This window comes from Eurosta solidaginis, chromosome 1, assembly GCF_040869045.1.
Source record: "Eurosta solidaginis isolate ZX-2024a chromosome 1, ASM4086904v1, whole genome shotgun sequence".
Lineage (NCBI taxonomy): Eukaryota > Metazoa > Arthropoda > Insecta > Diptera > Tephritidae > Eurosta > Eurosta solidaginis.
In genome coordinates this window covers 215080367-215095449 of record NC_090319.1, presented here as the reverse complement: position 1 = coordinate 215095449, position 15083 = coordinate 215080367, and the positions used below count along the sequence as shown (strand labels likewise).

The window sequence follows — 15083 nt, the reverse complement described above, 5'->3', positions numbered from 1 at the left end:
CTGGTGGGGGAAGTAGCAGACTGACGCAACGTTTTCCCTACCCAAACGCAATTGTGGTGCCTCCACTCCGTTGCCGAGTTTGCGACACACCACAATTGTACATTAATAATAATGCAGGAAATTAATTACTGGCAGTTATAGTAAATCGTAATGTTAATGGTTATTTAAACCACAAAGCTAAAATTATAACAAAATCAAATACTAACAGCACATGCCAAAATTAATTAGAAATTGAAAATCGATGAAGCTAAATTGCAAAAGTAATCTTTGGAATAATCTTTATTCATTATACGCAAGACACCGCCTTTACAGACTTACCTTTTCCTTTATTCTTCATTAACCAGATTTTCACTACGCCTAATTCGAACTTTGATCTTCATCCCTTGCATCGCTGTCTCTATCGCCTCACTCGTTTTATTAAACTGTTTGTTGAATCTATGAAGTTTTCTCGTTTTGAATGTTACTTCGTAGCAAATCGTAAATGTCGTGTGAATTTTTTTTAAGAAAATGAAATGAAATAAAATAAGTAAAAAAAAAAATAATGCGTATTGACGAGTGATTTTTGTTGAGGATGCAATGCGCTTACTTTTTGTTGCCGTAAAGCATCCTCTGTTGATTAAGAGGTCACTGTTGTAGGCAACAGATAAATGCCGTCTTTCGAGTCTACCTCATTGCTAATACTAAGGACTGTTGTTGTTGTGTTCCCCGTACCAGTGCGCGAAAATATTATTTTTCTAGGGCGACCGCGGAACGGTTTTGGAAAATCCTGTATGACTTGTTGTTGAGTTGCCGGTGAAGCAACAGCTGCCACTGCAGCAGTTATTGATGTATTCGTAAGCAAAGTATATGCGCCTCCAACAGATGGTACTACTTGCCCTGTCGACGGCGATGTACCAGAATTAGTTGTATTGGTAAAATGCACAGGTGTACACGGCGGCGGCACTGTACTTGGTGGAATACTCAATTGGAATCCATTATGATACATCGGAGAGTAGGTGGCTTGGGCAGGAGTGCCTGATGGTGAAGTCACTAAAGTTGATCCCGAGTTGGCGGTACCTGCTGGAAAGATAGTTTTGCAAGTAACCTTTACATCTACGCCAGTACTGAAATAATTCATTCACGTCAGCCTTCAATCAATGCAACCAATGTCTCTAACAAGCGTTAACACTAAACAGCATCTATGTATTACTTTTTGTGCCCGTTCGTATGACCATTTAATTCACAATTATCATACTGAGCCTTTGCTGCTGCTCCAGTGCTAGCACTTTTGCCGTTCACTTCAGCGGCACAGCTACTCTCGATACCCTTTAACTTCTTAGTGGGCGGCTCACTGGTGATTAATGAAAAATCAAAACGTTGCTCCAGCATCATATGCGAATTTGGTGGCAAACCAATGCAACCACGTAATATATTCATCCATAGCACGTTTACTATCGCCCACATAGGGTACATATTTGATGACCACCAACATGATCGGGATGTTCATTAGGTTTAAAGAGCATTTGATTCGATTCGACCATATCATCAACAACGTTTCCTTTGGATATCTCCTTGGAGCGGAATTGCTGTGGGGCTGATAAATTCTTGCCATTATTATTACCCAAATGATTGTAGCTAACTATGGAAACAGGTTTGATGCCTGCACCCACCAAAAAGTCAACAAGCCCTGACTTAAGTTTAGTTTGGCCCGCTTTAAAATCATCGCCAGCAATAAAAACACCCTTAAATTCGGCCAATTCAATAAGACCAGGTACAAACGTATTTTGTGGTGAGCCATTAATGTAAGTTACGCCCTCGTCAATGCTGGCCATTGCAAACATAGTTGATGGTGATATTTCTGCCTTATTCGCTTTCAACGACGCCTCTAACTCAGCCATGGTTGTATTCAAGCCCTCTTTTATTTCACAAAAACGTTCTGTATTAGCAGTCCACAATATACTCACCTGATCCACACCAGTTTTTTGTTTGAAATTGCGTATATCACGTCGTATTTGTTCATATTGTTGAAATTTAGTACCTTTGATTAGATTATCAGCACGATCCGACTGATTGGCTGCAATAAAGTCGGGATCATAAATGGATGGCCGCGGTTTCAGTGTTGACAAATCCTCATACAATTGATCTTGTAATTCTACATCGAGCACCTTTGAGCGTCGCATAGCTTCCCCAATATTCAGTGAACTTATATCCCAACCATCAACGATAATATCATCGGGATTAACCATGGGTACAATATCTTTCATGGGTACATATACATCTTTGCCATCCTCATTGAAACCAAAAAAAAAAGCTCGGCCGAGAAAATTAATAAAATGCGAAAAATTTTGAGTTCAATATATCCCTGCAGACATCAGTCATTTTGCGAGATAACACCAAAAACCTGCAAATATATCAAAGAAAATTCATTAATAAAGTGCATAAATGGGCAGCAAAAAAAAAAAAAAGGTGACAACTGACGGCGCGGCCGACGCCGCAGTTAGAGCACCCCCTTTGCGATGCCGGTAACCTGAAAAACACTAAAAACGGAACGATACCGGCATACTTACCCATCCACTGTTCTGGATCTCCACCACCAGTCACCTGAAAAAGAAAAGAAAATGTATTAAAAATCTGAAATAACATAAAAAATAGTTATTGAAATAAAATTATTGCAAAATGTTTTACTACTTACCCTTGTGTCCAGCAACGCCTAAATTTTACATGAATTGAAGAAAAACGGTAAAATAAATCTTTCGATTCATTTTTTGTTTTTGCTTCATTCTCTACACTGGAATGTTCAACCAACGTAGGTATGTATGTGTGATACATACAAGAAAACGAGAATCGGCAGAGTTGCCACGTTACTTACCGCGACCACCAAATGGTCCGTTCCACAACGCCTCTGTCAGGGTTCGGACACTCACTCTCCCTCTACCCAGGAAGACCACGATCCATTAAATTTTATTCCATTTAATTTATAACACTTTATACAACTCACAAATACAAAAAAAAACGAAATTCAAATGTTAAAATTGAATGCTTAATGCATCCGTTTGCGGTGCAGGGATAACGCAACCGAAGACGTATACCGCTTTAGACAATCCCCGCACCGGTACGGGAAAAAGCCCATATGCCCATTCAAATGGGTAACCAAGCACGCGAACAAGCTTAGTGCCCGCTGGCACACACGGCAACTAAACTGCCAATGAGGCACTGGATCCTGGTGCGGCCGCCGCACCCATAACACTCCCTCACGCCCGCGGTAAAATGTGGAGTACCACGTCGTGGCCCTCCCGCGCACCCTCACGACAATGGGCGTCCGCCTAGCACGGAGCACCCCGGGGTCGGCGCACCGCAGCGCCTCCCTCACTGCATGCTGCAGAACCTCGACCGGCGCAAAACATGGCCAGGAGCCCCTTCGCCGCTCCGCATAGCGGATGTCCGCGACCACCTCAATGGGTTCCGCATCCCCCTCCGCTGACTCCAGTTTCACATATATGTACTGCCTTGGGTCCATTTGACACTGAAAAGGAAAGAAAATAGAAAACCCATTAGAAAAAATTACTAAAAATTCGTTAGGAATCCGTCATACTTACGTTTTACTTTACCAGCTTGAAACTTCTTTTGTAAATAACAAAGTGGTGGGGCTAATTTATCCACCACAATCCTACATTAATGTATCCTGGAAAATTCCTGTTACGGGAAACCAGCTGAATGGCAACCCGCAACCTAACAACGGCAGCCTCATTAGTGCTGTCCAACTAAGGGCGAATACCGAACACTCAATAGACAAAATCAGTACCGAAAATCGCAAAACCTCAAAATCGGGACTGACGTGTTTTTTCTATTTTTCACTCATATGGGCATCTCATGCAGTACCAACCAGGCATACACAACAAGGAAATTCAAAAAAAAGGAAAACAAAACAAAGACAAACCTCTCCTTGTACAAAAAATTTAACATTTTTTTTACAAGGACATTTTTTTTGTTGTTTTCTTTTACCCGTTTTTTGGCCACTGTTTTCGGGTTGGGGGGGCAGGACTTGTTGTTTCTCAACAACAAACATCACAAACAGTCATTATAAGGGCTCGGTACAAAAACAATCCGAGTCCCGAAATAAAAGAATCCCGACACGACAAAATCCCGAAATGGGAAAAGTCAACTGTTTCTACCGGCCTAGTGTGCTACTGCCCCAGTGACCTAGTTTTTTTTCAAGGGCAAGCAAGTACATGTATGTATATATATATATACTCGCACACCACAAATTCACCATACCAGCTGTCAGCTAACCAATAAATACACGACAGGGCTGCATGCAATCTCATAATGATACGTGCAGATAGAACGCGTCGTGAAGAACGCATCGCCAATCTGCATGCAAGCACCGGCAGTTGGTACACTTTCCAATTTAAGTACGATTTGCGCTGCTCGTCATGAGCTTTCTCACAAAATTAAATACATACCTTCGTCGGCCCCTACGCTTCGCTTTAAACTCGCTTTTATTCATCTATTTTAATATACGTTCTTGTAATAAAACACCGTCGCTCCACCTAACCAACCTCACGGCCACTCGCCCTGGCACATCCATAAAATGCCACAGTCGACCTGAGAGCGATACGATACGTTCTACGCTGGAACGGAGACCTCGGCCTCTTCGTCCAGCCCAGAAAAACCTCAAAACCCTCGAGTCTGGAACGGAGACCTCTGCCTCTTCGTCCAAACAAAAAAAAAAAAAAACTGCAAATCTGGAATGGAGACCTCGGCCCCTCCATCCGGAACGACAAAAAAACCAAAGAATAACAAAAATGGTGCCACTCTGGAACGGAGACCTCGGCCTCTTCGTCCAGCCTTACTGGCCATCGACTATACACATATTACATTCTGAATTTCTATATTTAAGAATTATGTATAATTCAATGGCAAGAAATATTCACTTCACTGTTCATAACCGCTAATTCTTTCATCTTAGCTCAGGTGGCATGCTAAGCAAGTCGGAAAGGATTCCCGGCCATTTTGCGTCGCAGACGAACTCTTCCTTTAGATTAAGTTTAGTGTGGAAGTCTTATATTAATTTTTTCTCGTTTCAGCGGAGGTCATTGGCGAAAAACGATGTTGCGTATCGCAAGGGGGGCCGGCATGTTTAGGCAGGATGCCTAACTTTTCCGCATCTGATTGCGACCCCCCCCCAATGCAACTCTGCAAATCGATACTCGATACTCGAATTAATTTATAACCACCCACACCATCACCCTCATGCATGTGCATGCATGTACATGCACGTGTATGTGTGCTTTTTGTCAGCACTCATGCATATGCATGTCGGGGTTGATGTGTGGGTGCCTTTCCCCTCCAAACCGGAGGATTTTGCGGGTCAACGGTTGTAGCTTGCTATACAACCGGCCTCTTTGATTTCAACAGCCAACGAGTTAACATCTGCCGCCAAGGATCTCCGCCGTGTTCCAACATATTCAGGTAATATTATACCCACGCTATTTTACTTTTACCTAATAAAGTTCACCCATTATAACGAGGAAAATCCTCCCGTGTTCTTCTTTATTTCCTTTTGAGTGAATCATCCATTGAGCGAGATCGACCCTTGTGCGCCTACCCACTGCCGGTTTACGACGCACTCAGGCCGAACATTTGGTCCTTCTCACCAGGAATTAGAACAGAGCGCCTATATATAGTCCACATCCACACAAAATCTTCTATATACACTTTGGTGGTAAAATTCTTTTGAGAAGCTGAAATACACGATTGGTGGTACACTTTGGTGGTAAAATTCTTTTGGTGATATTAAACAGGAGCTTATAACCACGCTTGGTGATAACCTACAATTGGCTAACAACATCTGGGTAAAACACTGCCAGCTAAAGCAAATTTAACATCGCAAGCCAACTTGCCACATCATCACCAGAACAGCAAATCACAAAAAAGGTCACAGTAAGTGCAATATTTCTTGCCACAATTTTTTTTGGTTATAAAAAAAAAATAAGTAAAACCGAGTAAAAAAGAAAATAAAGATTCTCAGTGCCACACGCATAGTGATTTGTTATTAACCGCGAAAAGTGTAAAAAACTTAGTGCCGAAAAGAAAAATAAGTGCAAACGCGTTGCATTAACTTCGTTTTAAGATTCCTTGTGACTATCTGGTCTGTCCCCCCACCAGCGGTAAGGCTCTCCGGACACAGCACAAGGAAGAGGTGCACATAACCTCACATTCATATTAAAATCTAACGCCACACGGCTGTGGCAATTTTCATTTTCTTTTCAAGCACTTTAATTTTCACTAGTTCAATCGACACTGTTTTTTACAACAGTTTTCACTGAGTTTTTACACTTTTCGTCGAGTTTATATCGACGCGCGCACTTATTTCTTATAATAAAATTGAAGGTTGAAGTGGCGAGTGGCCCCCTTTTGCTTCACACAATACACATTGGAGTTGCTCCCCCCTGCTCTCTGTCTTACGGCACAAAAATAATCTGCAAATAAATTAACATACAACAATATATACATATATATATAATTTGCGTGCGGTTGAAAAAAAAATCAGACGAGTCGGCCAAGTCTGAAATAAATAAATAAAAGCGACCTTTCAAAGCATTGTTTCCATTTTTTTTGTTCAAAGAATTAGCTTGTTTTAGTTGGGCAGGAAAGATTTGTTATAAAATGGAAACATATATCCGATCAGCTGAGTTAATCTCAGAGTTTGAACAGCAGTACAGCCTTATTCCAGAGGAAAGCCATAATAAGCACACTCTTGCGATACAGCAAGAAGAGTTGCGCTCCTTATGGAAGAAGGTTAAGTCTGTGTTTGACTCACTGATGGGATCAGAAGATGTCGACGCAAATGATGTGTTGGCCATCCGGAAAAAACAGATCTCTACCTACGCAATATATATGCGATGCTTATCCACAATATCTGCTGAGGCAGAGAAATTTAAAAAAGTAGAAAATAGTGCTATCTCGGAGCAAGCACCCCCAGCCGCACCTCGCGGGCATAAGATCCGCCTCCCTCCTTGCGACACGGAGATTTTCAAAGGTGACTATTTATCATGGCCAACCTTTCGTGACCTGTTTACGGCCATATACATAAATAATTCCGACCTACAGGGGGTGGAGAAATTGTTCCATCTGAACAACAAGACACAGGGCGAGGCCAAAGATATTGTAAAAAAATGCCCCCTAACAAATGAATGGGTTTGATATGGCCTGGAAAAACCTCTGCGAAAGATATGAAAACAAGCGTATATTAGTCAACACGCAATTGCAAATTCTTTTTAATTTAAAGAAGGTAGAGAGTGAGTGTGGGAGCGCGTTAAAGAAATTACATAGCGATATAAACAATTTTCTATCGTCCCTCAAGTGTCACAAAATCGACACATCCAATTGGGATGCAATACTGACTTATTTGTGTTCGACAAAGTTACCGGAAAGTACCCTGGCTCTATGGGAACAAAGCATAGACCATAAAATGGACATATCTAAATGGGAAGCTATGGACAAATTTCTATCAAATAGGTTTCAGACACTGGAAACAGTGTCTAGCTTCACTGGCACTAACGCCCAAAAGGGCCAAAAGCCATCAAATACTCGGCATCCAACCGAAACCCCCATAAAAAGACTTGGTGCCTTCCAAACGAAGGTATCAAAACCTACTTCAAAATCAACATCTAGATTTTTTGTAAAATGTGCAAAGCTGAACACAGGTTACGGAATTGTCCCCGATTCTGTGATCTGACCCCAGTGGAGAGAATCAACTTCATCAAATCCACGGGGGGATGCCTGAACTGTTTATCCCCAGGACACACAGTGACGAGGTGCACCAGTTCGTACAACTGCGCCAAATGCCACTCTCGTCACCACACGCTCCTGCATGCGGATACAGTTCAGCAAACTACGAGGCGCAGTCCATTTAAAGACGCGGATAATATCCCGTCAACTTCAGCACAAGCACAAAGGAGACAGGAATCGGGGCAACCAAATACTTCTGCGAACCAGAATGTGAATTCCTGTCATGCTCATTCCAGCACAGGCGTGGTATTAGGAACTGTTCGCGTACACATTCATTATAATGGTACCGACTTCTCCGCGCGGGCACTAATTGATTCAGGGTCTGAATGCTCTTTCATGACAGAACGACTAAAACGCAGAATCAATTTGCCGGCAAGGAAAATGCATGCCCAAGTCTCAGGCATCACCAACGCAGTATCTGCTCAAGTGAAAGAGGCCTCCACCATCGAGCTACGTTCACCAGTGGACCCATGCTTTAGCTTGACTACTCCTGTTCTAATTTTAGCCAAACTAACTGGGAATCTGCCATCCTGCCATATCGAAACAATGACTATGCAGGCATTCCCAGACTTAGTTTTGGCAGACAAGAGGTTCTACGTCAATGAAGATGTAGACCTCATACTTGGTGGAGACATATATCCCCAAATTATACTAAGCGGTCTAAAAAAGAATGTACTAAATACGCTTCTGGCCCAAGAGACAGTGTTCGGTTGGATACTAACCGGTCGTATTGAAACACCGAATCCAACGAAGAGCATCGTGTCATTTTACAACGAAGCCGCGCTGGACAACCAACTAAAAGCTTTCTGGGAGTTAGAAAATTTGCCAAAAGGCAAAAGCATTAATGCAGATGACGCATATTGCGAACAGCTGTATAAAGAAACAACAAGAAGAAACGAAGATGGGAGGTATATAGTATCCCTCCCATTCAAGCAAGGCTACTCAGAAGAGCTGAGTTTAGGAGGATCCCTTAAGCGCGCATTCTCACAATATTATCGAAACGAGTCCCGGTTAATAAAAAATCCGGACTTAGGGAAAGAATATATTAGGGTACTCTCAGAATACGAGACTCTTGGACATATGGAAAAAATCAGCAGTGTCGTCGCAGCAGATGAAACAAATAATTACTTTCTGCCTCACCACGCCGTTGTCAAAGCAGAAAGTATAACGACGAAAGTCCGAGTCGTTTTCAATGCCTCAAGCCCGACGGCTAATGGCAGCAGTCTAAACGACATTCTCCTACCTGGTCCAATACTACAAGCAGATCTCCCAATTCTTATTCTGCGTTGGAGACTCTATCGATATGTCTTCAATAGCGATATAGAAAAAATGTATAGGCAAATTTGGATGGATGCCAACCATACCAAATTTCAGAGGATTGTTTTCCGAAAAGACATTAGTGAACCAATAGGCCTCTACGAGTTAAAGACTGTAACGTTCGGAGTTAACTGCGCTCCATACCTGGCCATGAGAACGCTTCTACAGCTAGCGGACAATGTGGAAAATTCCCATCCAACAGCATCAAGCATCCTGCGAGAATGCATGTATGTAGACGACGTATTAGCGGGAGGACACACCATCGCATCGACTATTAAGGCAAGGGATGAAATACGACAGGCACTACAGTCAGCTGGGTTTCCACTTCGGAAATGGACATCAAACTCGGAGGCAGTTCTAAAAGACATCCCGAAAACTGATCGACTAAGCGAAGACTTTCTGGCGTTCGAAGACACCAGCACCGTGCAGGCATTGGGCATAAGATGGAATGCGCACTCCGATCTCTTTTATTTTAAAGCAGGACCACTGGAGGATCCAGAAAAACTAACTAAGCGAGAAATATTGTCAGCCATCGCCAAGCTGTTCGACCCATTAGGGTGGCTCGCCCCAATGGTCATAATGGCGAAAATATTAATGCAGAATATTTGGTTAGAAGGCACCGGATGGGATGAGCCTGTCTCACCAAATACATTAGAACGGTGGAAAACCTTCACCCAACACTATGGCGAAATAGATAACATACGGATACCGCGGTGGGTAAACTTTTCCCCGGAAGGCGAAATAGAAATCCACGGTTTCTGTGACGCTTCCGAGAAAGCATATGCTGCAGCGATATATATGCGCGTAAAAAGAGACGATCAGGTTTTCATACACTTACTCTTAGCAAAAACCAGAGTAGCTCCAGTGAGAACCATCTCGCTACCACGTTTAGAACTCTGCGGCGCCGTGCTTCTCGCAGAAGTGATGGAATCGATATTCCGAAATATTCATTTGGGACCAGTAAAAGTTCACCTCTGGACGGATTCAACCATCGTACTCGCATGGATACGCAAGCCGCCCTGTACTTGGTCAACCTTCGTCGCACATCGAATCACCAAGATCCTCGATATGGTCGGTAATAAGGACTGGCTTCACGTTGACTCTGAATCTAACCCAGCGGACTTAGGGAGCAGAGGACTACTAGCGTCAGATTTGGTCAACAATTCGTTGTGGTGGCAGGGACCTTCTTGGCTGCAAGAAGACAATTCCCACTGGCCAGCACAAGACACCGAATACAACACGTCAATAAACAACAACCCTAACATCCTTGATAGGTTCTCCGACTTTTCAAGGGCGCTGCGGGTTATATCTTACATTTTTCGATTTGCCCTCAGAACACATCCCACGACTAGAGTTTCCTTCAATAGGCAGTCTCATACAATCGCACCTGATGAAATCGAAACTACGTCACAACGATTGATAGCTATATGCCAAAGGAAATATTATCAAGCAGAGTATGCCAACTTGAAGTCAGGGAAACCAATTCATGGGAAGAGTGAAATTTTACCCTTAAACCCATTTATCGATTCTGATGGTATAATCAGAACTGGTGGTAGGATTGACGCATCCAAAGATATGCCCTACAACGAACGACACCCAATTATCCTGCCGTACACTTGTAGGCTATCCAGACTCCTAGTTGAGTTTATACATAAGATCTCCCTCCATGGAGAAAACCAGCTGATGCTGCGCTTTATTCGCACTCAGTACTGGATACCGCGTGTTAAAACCATGATTAGGTCTGTCATCCACAAATGTAAAGTGTGTACTATTTACAAGAAGCGGGCACAAACTCAGCTCATGGGCATCCTTCCCAAAGAGCGCACCACCTTTGCCAGGGCCTTCACAAATACAGGGGCAGATTTCGCCGGACCTTTTGACATAAAGTCCTACCGACGGAGAGGGTATCGGACCTCAAGGGGATATGTATGTTTGTTCGTCTGGTTTTCAACGAAAGCTATTCATCTTGAAGCGACAAACGACCTTAGTACCGGGTCTTTCTTGGCTGCCTTTTCCAGATTTGTATCCAAACGAGGATGCCCAAAAAACGTCTACTCCGACAACGGTACACACTTTGTCGGAGCTTCACGATCCTTACGATCGGAGTTCAAGACATTTCTTCGGGAAGCGAGGGACGATACCATGCATAAATATAGCCACCAAACTCTCGCATGGCATTTCATAACCCCCGGTGCTCCTCACATGGGAGGCTTGTGGGAGGCAGGGGTAAAAAGTTTTAAAACCCATTATAAAAAAATCGCGTCCGACCATAAATATACCTTCGAGGAGTTTACGACCCTGTTATGCCGAATCGAGGCATGTCTTAACTCTAGACCACTGAGTCCCTCAGCAAATGAACCTTCCGACCTGGAGCCGCTTACTCCAGGCCATTTTCTCGTGGGTGGGCATCTGTTAACTCCACCCGAACTCGACTGTGACGAGAATCCTGCCTCTATAGTCAACAGATGGCAAAAAATGAAGGCCTTGCATCATACTTTCTGCCAAAGATGGAAATCGGAATATCTCACCGAGATCCAGAAACGATATAAATGGAAACATCCACAATCCAATTTAAAATCCGGAGACCTGGTCGTTATCAAGGAGGATAACCTCCAACCTAACGAGTGGAGAATGGGGAGGATCGTCAGCATACACCCAGGCTCTGACAACCGTGTGCGTGTTGTTGACGTCCAGACAACCAAGGGACAAATAACTAGACCAATTTCGAAATTGGTACTCCTTCCGTCCCACGACAAGGAGGAGGAAATGTAAGGGGCAAAATTCCGCCTCACAAAACCCCAGAAAACCACAACACTATTTCCCCCGACTACCTACAATTCGAGGCCCACGGTTAGTGATAGCATCGAAAGCATCTTAAGGAACCCACGTCTTCGTGTCTCTCTATCCCTAAGCTTGTGTTTCTCCCGAGCCATATATTATCATCAACCCCCCGGTCTCGTGAGGGTGCGAGTCTACCGGAGGGGAAACCTAAGGCGTACTACGCGATGGCAATGGGGAAAGGGAGCGCGGGACATAAAGACGCGTTCAACCACGCGCCGTGATGCCCCGCTGTCCCTAAGCTTGCGTCGCTCCCGAGGCCCTAATTATAATCAACCACCCCGGTCTCGTGAGGGTGCGAGTCTACCGGAGGGCGATCCTACATCTTATTTTTCCTTTTTTTCTCACCCCCGGTCTCGTACCGAGTCTGCCGGAGGGGGGAATCCTACACCTAGCTACTTGTGGGCAATGGGGAAAGGGAGCTAGAGACACGAGGACGCATTGGAGCTTACCAAAAGCTCGCAAAACAAAAAGCAAAACTGAGGCTTCATAATAATACTAACCGGGGGCCCCTTGCAAAAAAAAAAAGAAACCACCCCAAATTCATTCGCTCACCCAGAGCGAGGACACCAGAAAACATCCCATTCACTCGTTATCCCATAACGAGGACATCATGAAAGCCTATCGCAGAAGGGCGAACCGATCTGCCACAGAATCTAAGGGCTTTTGGCCCTTGGTATATTTTAAATTTCCCAAAGTCACTCGCTTCCCCCAGCGAGGATACCAGAACCCTGATACAGACCCACGGTCTGCCCCAGAACACATATGCACTCGGTCAAATGCACGAGGCCAACAGCACCGAAGCGGGCCTAGCAATCAGGATTCCAATAGTTATAATTCATAAGAACAAAGTACACGTCATGTAGGAAGTTTATAATAAAAGCTTTCCCAAACAAACATTAAGCTTACAAAGCGTTGATGTCTGTTCACAAATTGTGTAAACAAAAATAAATAAAACCTCATAAAAATTTACTAAAAGAAAGCATGTTATAAGTGGCCTCCCAAAAGCCTTTATAACTAACAATTCTTTGTAGACGGATTGTCAAACGGTTTTGAACATTGGTTTTTTGAATAACTTTCAAAAGGTCTTCAAACATTTCTCCAATTAAGGTGAATTTCAGTTTAAGCATAAACACCGAAAGTCTTTGCTCACAATTTGTTTAAGAAAACCATTTTATTCATAAATATGTGCGTTCGTGCTAACAATAATCGAACAAAGACCGGTATTATCAAAGTACAGACGCACTAAAATAGATACTGATTGTTGCCTTGTTTTAGAAATTGTATACATATTATAGTTTGTTGGAGAACTTGGTAGTTACTTGGGCTGCTGAGTGGCTTCTCACCCCATGTCGCCTACATCTTCGAATCATGCTAGCTCACTGTCAAAAATTTCCCAATTCAGGACTTGTCTCCAGACCTCCCTATATGAGAGTGAGAGTGAAGAACACTTCATCCCGGAATGTATTTCATTAACAAAAATGCTTTGAACTTATGCTCGTAGAGGGAGTTTTTTTGGCAACATAGTGCATTTTTTGAATAAAAGTCCAACGTGCGGCATTTTCTAAACAATGTCTGAAAGAGTGACCAACCCAACATGACCTTGTCAATCACGAAATGTTCAGTAGAAACCGAATCATTTCCCCCACAACATATTGGCACTTGAAAAACCATTATCACTACTACTAGACTACTAGATTCGTCCCGCTTACTGGATTACGAATGGGAATTTCAAAAACCCCAATCAAAAAAGGAATCGTTTCGTAATTTCACATAAGTCAAAAAAAATTTGGAAGTGGGAAAAGGTTCCCTAACCTTGAGCAGTATCCGGCACCCCTTACCACTGGTGGGGGGGAAGTGCCAGACTTACAAAAGGTCGTTGAAAGCGGGAGGGCATCCCACCGGGTGGATACTCCCCTTACCTCGAACAGTATCTGATACCCCTTACCACTGGTGGGGGGAAGTGTCAGACTTGAGCGAGGCCTTAACTGACAAAGCCAAATACATCACGCAGTATCTGCCACCCCTTACCACTGGTGTGGGAAGTAGCAGACTGACGCAACGTTTTCCCTACCCAAACGCAATTGTGGTGCCTCCACTCCGTTGCCGAGTTTGCGACACACCACAATTGTACATTAATAATAATGCAGGAAATTAATTACTGGCAGTTATAGTAAATCGTAATGTTAATGGTTATTTAAACCACAAAGCTAAAATTATAACAAAATCAAATACTAACAGCACATGCCAAAATTAATTAGAAATTGAAAATCGATGAAGCTAAATTGCAAAAGTAATCTTTGGAATAATCTTTATTCATTATACGCAAGACACCGCCTTTACAGACTTACCTTTTCCTTTATTCTTCATTAACCAGATTTTCACTACGCCTAATTCGAACTTTGATCTTCATCCCTTGCATCGCTGTCTCTATCGCCTCACTCGTTTTATTAAACTGTTTGTTGAATCTATGAAGTTTTCTCGTTTTGAATGTTACTTCGTAGCAAATCGTAAATGTCGTGTGAATTTTTTTTAAGAAAATGAAATGAAATAAAATAAGTAAAAAAAAAAATAATGCGTATTGACGAGTGATTTTTGTTGAGGATGCAATGCGCTTACTTTTTGTTGCCGTAAAGCATCCTCTGTTGATTAAGAGGTCACTGTTGTAGGCAACAGATAAATGCCGTCTTTCGAGTCTGCCTCATTGCTAATACTAAGGACTGTTGTTGTTGTGTTCCCCGTACCAGTGCGCGAAAATATTATTTTTCTAGGGCGACCGCGGAACGGTTTTGGAAAATCCTGTATGACTTGTTGTTGAGTTGCCGGTGAAGCAACAGCTGCCACTGCAGCAGTTATTGATGTATTCGTAAGCAAAGTATATGCGCCTCCAACAGATGGTACTACTTGCCCTGTCGACGGCGATGTACCAGAATTAGTTGTATTGGTAAAATGCACAGGTGTACACGGCGGCGGCACTGTACTTGGTGGAATACTCAATTGGAATCCATTATGATACATCGGAGAGTAGGTGGCTTGGGCAGGAGTGCCTGATGGTGAAGTCACTAAAGTTGATCCCGAGTTGGCGGTACCTGCTGGAAAGATAGTTTTGCAAGTAACCTTTACATCTACGCCAGTACTGAAATAATTCATTCACG

At 43.1% G+C, this 15083-nt stretch overlaps 1 protein-coding gene and 1 pseudogene across 11 annotated transcripts in view; one reads left to right on the top strand and one right to left on the bottom strand.

The window, feature by feature from the left end:
- nvd (neverland) overlaps window positions 1-15083 on the top strand; it is a 2324292-nt gene that overhangs the window by 1329509 nt on the left and 979700 nt on the right. The gene's annotated exons all lie outside the window — the stretch shown is intronic.
- LOC137238798 (inositol-3-phosphate synthase-like) lies at window positions 1186-15078 on the bottom strand (annotated as a pseudogene).